Source organism: Panthera tigris, chromosome A1 (genome assembly GCF_018350195.1).
Source record: "Panthera tigris isolate Pti1 chromosome A1, P.tigris_Pti1_mat1.1, whole genome shotgun sequence".
Taxonomy (NCBI): Eukaryota; Metazoa; Chordata; class Mammalia; order Carnivora; family Felidae; genus Panthera; species Panthera tigris.
In genome coordinates, this window is record NC_056660.1 from 52,664,212 (window position 1) to 52,670,757 (window position 6,546).

Here is a 6,546-nt window from a genome sequence, read left to right on the forward strand (position 1 = left end):
CGACACAAATTAGAAATTCAAGAGTTTTAACAAATGAGCCTGCAAATGTAAACTTATTAGGCCATATATTTTTACTACACACTGTGCAGTGCCCTCCGCAAAGCTGTCCCTTCAGAGAGCATTTTCCTATTTTGTGTTATTGATGGCAGCTAACTAATCACATTTTTAATGTTGTCTTTGGGGAGGGCTGTTTGAGTGAATGTGCAAGCTAAACTACCCAGAATAAATCTACCTTATTAAATGCTTGAAATTATGTGTCTTTTACGATAAAGAAACTCCCGAGCATTGTTACATTTGCTAACCTTCTTTCTGCAGGAATCAAAAGACTGGGATTAATTAAAATAATACATCAAAACTGGGGTGTTGTACAGAATGTGTCTATGTGTGAGGAAAGGCCAAGAAAAATTGGTTAATTGGTCTCTTCATCCCTATTCACTCCCCTCCATCTAAATAGCTTTTAAGTGTTGCTTTCTGAACTGGAACTATAATCACATGAGCTGATGTTCAGACAATGGCTGATCCCCATCCCTACCTCCACCAGAGGAAATTCCTTCTGGTTTACATAGCGCCTCTCTGATTAACAAAGAAGTCCAAAAAATTGGTCCCTAGACCTAGATTCTCTAAAACATAATGTATAGATACATTGTGGTCCCAGCGTTGTAGCTCATCTAAACAAAGATGCACTGATTTAAATGCCTCTGAATGATACCGTTTATCAGAAGTATCAAAAGAAAACATCTGCCAGTCAATGCTTCTCTTAAAGCACAGGTCCTCCTTTCCTGTAGCTGTAGTGGTCAATCTAATGATGGGGCTCACTCTGTACCGTGTGCAACCATTTCATTATTCTGAGGTGGGTTCATTACTGACAGGTCCCTTATTACTGAGCTCAAGTGCTGATCTGAGCCCTGAGTGCATCTGCTTCCCACCTCTTTGCTTTGGAAGTTTTGCACTCTCAGAAGCAAACGCATACAGGGCCACAATTCTGGCTTGTCACTTAAATCTCAAGGATAACAAATGATGCTGAAGCTAGAGTAGAGGGAATGGAGATCGTCTGGGAACCAGAGCTCTCAACGGCACAAGTGGTAGAAACTTTGGAATCTGCATCAATGCATGCACTTCTGGATTTAAAAAGACTGTAATGGAAATTTACCTAAAAGGAAAAAAAAATTCTTGCATAGTAGGAGTTGATAAAGCAAGAACTCATTTTTTTTGCAAATTATTTTCCTATTACTTGATTATCCCACTTGAGATGTATGGCTTTTGTGAAACTGACATTTAAACACAATAAGCATATGCTCTTTGTAGAAATTAAAGTCACCAGCATTTCAAGACTGTGTAATAGATGGCCCTAGTGTTCCCTGCAATCAGAGTTCTTCTCTATTACTTAGCTTGGAGGGGAAACATAAACTTGATTAGTACTTAACTAGAGTGTAATGGCTGATAAATTGGGCTTAATGTTTCAAAACCAGACAACTATGCTAAGGTTGCCTAGAATTTATTTCTTGACTACACAGATACACTCATTTTTCTCACTCAGTCACAGGAATCAACAATTTAAGGATGCACTGGCTCTCTTGAAGTGTATTTCTTATTTGTCTTGGATTACTTAAAGATTTAGCTGTTCTCCCCAGCACAGGTGAAATCCCAAGGGAGGTGAGGACTGATAAATTAAAAAGAAACTATGGTTGGCAAAGGTGACACCCGCTGGGAAAGCATTCTGCATTAGAACTTGGTTTGAAAAATGCAAGGTGTTTATTTAGTCCCTCAGCAAATACTTACTGAGCACCTACTAAGAGCCAGGATCTGTGTCATGTGCTGGAAAGACCAAGTTAATGACTCCTGCCATCAAGGAGCTAGTGAAGAAGACAACCATGTAAGCAGGTAATAAAACATGGTAAGGGCTATTATAGAAACATAAACCAAGAGTTTGGGAGCTCAAATAATCACTAAAGACATGTCTCTGCCTATCAAATTTGTATGTGTTACAGTGCTTAGCACCTAAATTACACTTGCTTTCATTGCATTCACCTGGAGAAAAGAAAATCCATTTTGCTGTTAATGTTAATGGAAACAACATTCACATTTTAATGTTACACTGTTACCTTCCTTGTGCAACAGGCGGAACTCCCCACCCCAGAAGAGCTTCTAAAAAAGTTGGGTTTACACAGAAGTAAATAAATGTTCGTTTCAATATTTCAAACAGTACATACTAAGGGATATTTATACTTAAAGAGCATCTTAAAATTAATCCTTTATTTAAGCAAAGAACCCTTTTGCAATTTGAACAATCCCCATGTGTATTTGCAATATAAGCCTGGATTTTCATATATTAGGTTTGAATCACAAAAATCTTAGTGATAGGTTCCCCAGGCCACATATTGTATTATCTTCTTAGGCCATGACACTGCCTTGTTTGCAATGAATAGAACAAAAGGCATTAAAAGCACTAATCCCTCTTGCCCTCAGGATAAGGTCCAAACTCTTTAACCTTTCATGGATCTGGTTCCCCTTAATCCTCCAGCCTCCAGTTGACTGACATAAAATAGTGGGACCTCTGTCAGTCTAGCTTCCTGAGAAACTGCATGGAACAGAAACACCTCCACCCCGCCACTGTCTCTTCCAGTCCTATTAGATACATAATGTGAGCCATAAATAAACAAACTGTTTTCCTGAAGCTCTTGGATTTAAGAGTTGTTTGTTACAACAGTGTAGCCTAGCCTCAGCTGTCAGCCCTTGGGCAGCCAAGGTACAGTGTGGCCTGGAACACTGCTTTCCACACTTAAGCCCTGGACTTCCATGTTCACAACTTTTTACATCCCTGAATACTATTTTTATTGAAATCAATTTAATTTTTCCATCTAAAAATATGTATTTTAAAATAAAACTACATATAGTAAAACCTTGGTTTGCAAGCATAATTCCTTCCAGAAACATGCTTGTAATCCAAAGCATTTGTGTATCAAAGAGACTTTCAAGAATCATTGGCTCAGTTGTGATCATGTGACGTATGACATCACATACTACTGGTATTGTTAGACATCGGTCTTTAGCAAGTTAAAATTTATTAGAAATGTTTGCCAATCTTGCGGAACACTCACAGAACAAGTTACTCACCATCCAAGGTTTTGCTGTATTACTATTGTAAGCGGAAAATCAGTATCACTTCCAGTAAGTAGAAACTGTAAAAACATTAACTCTTAAAATAAGGTATTTATTTAGGTACTACATTAAAATAGGTAATGTACCACTGACATGGATCTAACACACTTTTAGAAATACTAGTAAAGTAAAGAAAGGCATTAGCCTTGACGTCTAATTGACTGGACATCATCTCCACTTCCCACACTGTATCCTCATGTAGCTTAACTGACCTCTCTGAAGCTCAGATATTTTATCGATTTTATAACATGGAAAGTGATTACATAAGATTAATTTGAAGATTAAGTGAGAAATGTCTGTGAAATTCCCAGCACATACTTAAAAAAATATACATTTTTTTAACCTTTATTTATTTTTGAGACAGAGAGAGACCAAGCATTAACGGGGGAGGGGCAGAGAGAGAGGGAGACACAGAATCAGAAGCAGGCTCCAGGCTCTGAGCCATCAGCCCAGAGCCCGTCGCGGGGCTCGAACTCACGGACCACGAGATCGTGACCTGAGCCGAAGTCAGACGCTTAACTGACTGAGCCACCCAGGCGCCCCTCCCCAGCACATATTTTTAAGTGCACAGTTTAATAGTTTTTAGTATACTGGCTCATTTTTAATTGTCAAAAATATTAGATTTATTGCTATTATTATCAGCATCTCATATCACTAGAGTGTGAGCTTCTTAAGGTATGACGCTTATTCATCTCTGAATCCTCATACCTAGTGTTGTCCTTTTTTGAGGAGGATAATATACCTGGTATTTGTCCTTTGTTTTCCATCCCTGTACATATAGAATCAACCAATCGATTAAATTACTTCTCATGGTTCCACTGTAAATCGCTTTAACCAAGCTGTGCCTGATTCCTACCTATAGGCTAATCAAGGGTTCTCATCTTCACAAACTGCTTTCATTCTTCAAAATAACCTAGATCTTGTCTTTTAGCTCAATGGTTTACTAATTAGTAGCAAAAGGATCTCAAGTTTGAAAGTTTGATGTAATTATAATAAATTATAATAATTATAATTTTACTATATAATTATATATAATTATATATAAATTATAATAAAAGAAAAAGCCAGATTTTACACTGGGAAACCACAGGATCCAGGACATTCAGACATTCAGAGTATAAATTACAGCTCACCCTTCCTGCAGACATCCAGAGGCCATTTTGCAGTGGCTAAGCACACAGCATCTAAAATCAGAGACTTACGTTTGAACTTTGAACCCACCATGGACAAGTCACAAATCCTTCTGTCCTTAGTTTCCTCATCTGTAAGTGGCCCTATTAATAGGACTCTCCTCTTAGGATTGTCAAAAGGGCTAAAAAGAAATGCACAAAGCTTACAAGGGTTTAGAACAGGCCATGGCACACAGCAAGAGCTCATTAAATGTTAGCTGTTATTACCATCCTTTGTATACATGATTATTATGATTATAAAACTATACATCTGACAAAGTATAAAGATTCACACTTTGAATCACGATAAAAATTTCAGGCAACTGAAGGGAGAGACCTTTTAGACATCCTACAACTGCTTTTTTAAATATTTTTTTTCCAGTTCAGTCATTTTATTAACAATGATAAACTAGATTATGCTGTGGTTTAAAAAGAAAAGTCCAACAAACGTTTCTCTCGCTCTTCCAGATGACAGAAAATAGGACACTCCAGTGTTGCTCATCTCCACATGCAGCCTTCATTCTTACCTGCTTGAACCGGAAGGCATCTCTACCTCAACATGCATGTGCATGGCTGATGGGAGGGATGAGCAGGCTGGGTAGCTGAGCTGTAACTGACACACTCTACTCCCTTTCACAGGCCTTGGCCAAAGCGAACTGTAGAGCATACCTATCCTCAGGGAAGCAGGTGGAGAAAAGCCGCCCACCCAACTGTCGGGAGGCAAAGGAGAACCAGACACTGAAGAGGAGTCCTAATGCCTGCCACAGTTGTGAGTGAGTATGACAATCACTTGTGTGGTGACCAGGTCTTGGCATTTATAATGTCTCGAAACTCTTAATAGAAAGCTGTCATTACATCATAAATCCAACAGAACACTTAACAAAATTCCAAAGCAGATGTTAAAGGTTGCAAAAAAAAAAAAAAACAAAAAAAAAACAAAAAAAAAAAACCCTGCTAAAACATACTTAATTCACATACAATTCTGTGATTTATAGTAGCTTATTTTCCCACCCTAAACTCTGATCTTAATTCATGCAAGAAAAAAAGGGGGTTTCCTCTTTTTTTTATCCACAGAAAAGCAAAAAGGGCTGTTCTAATTCTCAGGTCCAAGGAAATGTGGGTTTGGATTTTAGTCAATAGGATCGTGTGATTTGCATTGGGCAGGCAAAAAAACCAACAATTACCTTCACACAGGAAAGAGGTGCCCCTATTTTTCTGGCTCCTTCCAGTTTCCCTCCGCTTTCTTCAAAAATGATAACTTTCTTATAATTCTCCTGCTTGTTCAAGCTATCTCCCCAGTTTTCTTTTTCCTTTCACTGTCAAACTACTAAAGCAAGTTATATCTCCTGACTCTTGTTCATTATTCTCTGTTTCCTCCTACCATGTAACTTTTGAATTTGATCCAAATCAGCACCTCCAATCTCAATCATCCAGCTACATGGATGTGACGTCACTTGAATATCTTACTCCACAAATCTAGAATCGCACCCAGAATTTCCTCCAAAGCCAGGTCTCTCTGTTTCATTATTTTAGTTAATATTCTGCCCAAGTTGTAATTGTCAATTAACTCTGATTTCCTCATGTTTCTTGACTCTAAATTTTATCTGGTCCCAGGCTTACTTAATTCTTTTTATGAAATCTTTTTTTGCATACTCCTCCCTCTCCGGTCTTTATCATCATTATACCTAGTAACTCATACCTGGACCACTGAAATCATCTTCTAACTAATCTCCCTTTCTCTAGGCTTTTCTATCTCCTGATTTCAGCATGCTACCTGCACAGTCATTCCAAAACATTACCTTTATTAAGTTAATCTCCAGGAAAGGGAAAGACTCTTTTATAACTACCACTGCATACAGTATAAACAACCATCTCCTTTTCATCATTGGGAGTTTTGTCATGGGGCGTGACTCCCTCCCAAACAAAACCAAAGCACTCACTGATTTTAGGAAAGATCACCTAATTTCTCTTTCTCTGCCTTTCCCCATCCATTGTCCCTACCTAGCATATTATCTCCCACTTCAAATCTCACTTGTCATTTAAAACCTAGAACCAATTCATCCATAAACTCTTCCTGAACCATGGTTGGCTCTGTAAATAGAACTTAATTTGTATACAACTATGTAATCCCAAAGCAGCATCCCACAGCATGACACTCAGGTGTATTCTGTGTAGTCAACATGGTGTTGCTGTTGTTGTTGCTGTTGCTATTGTTTAA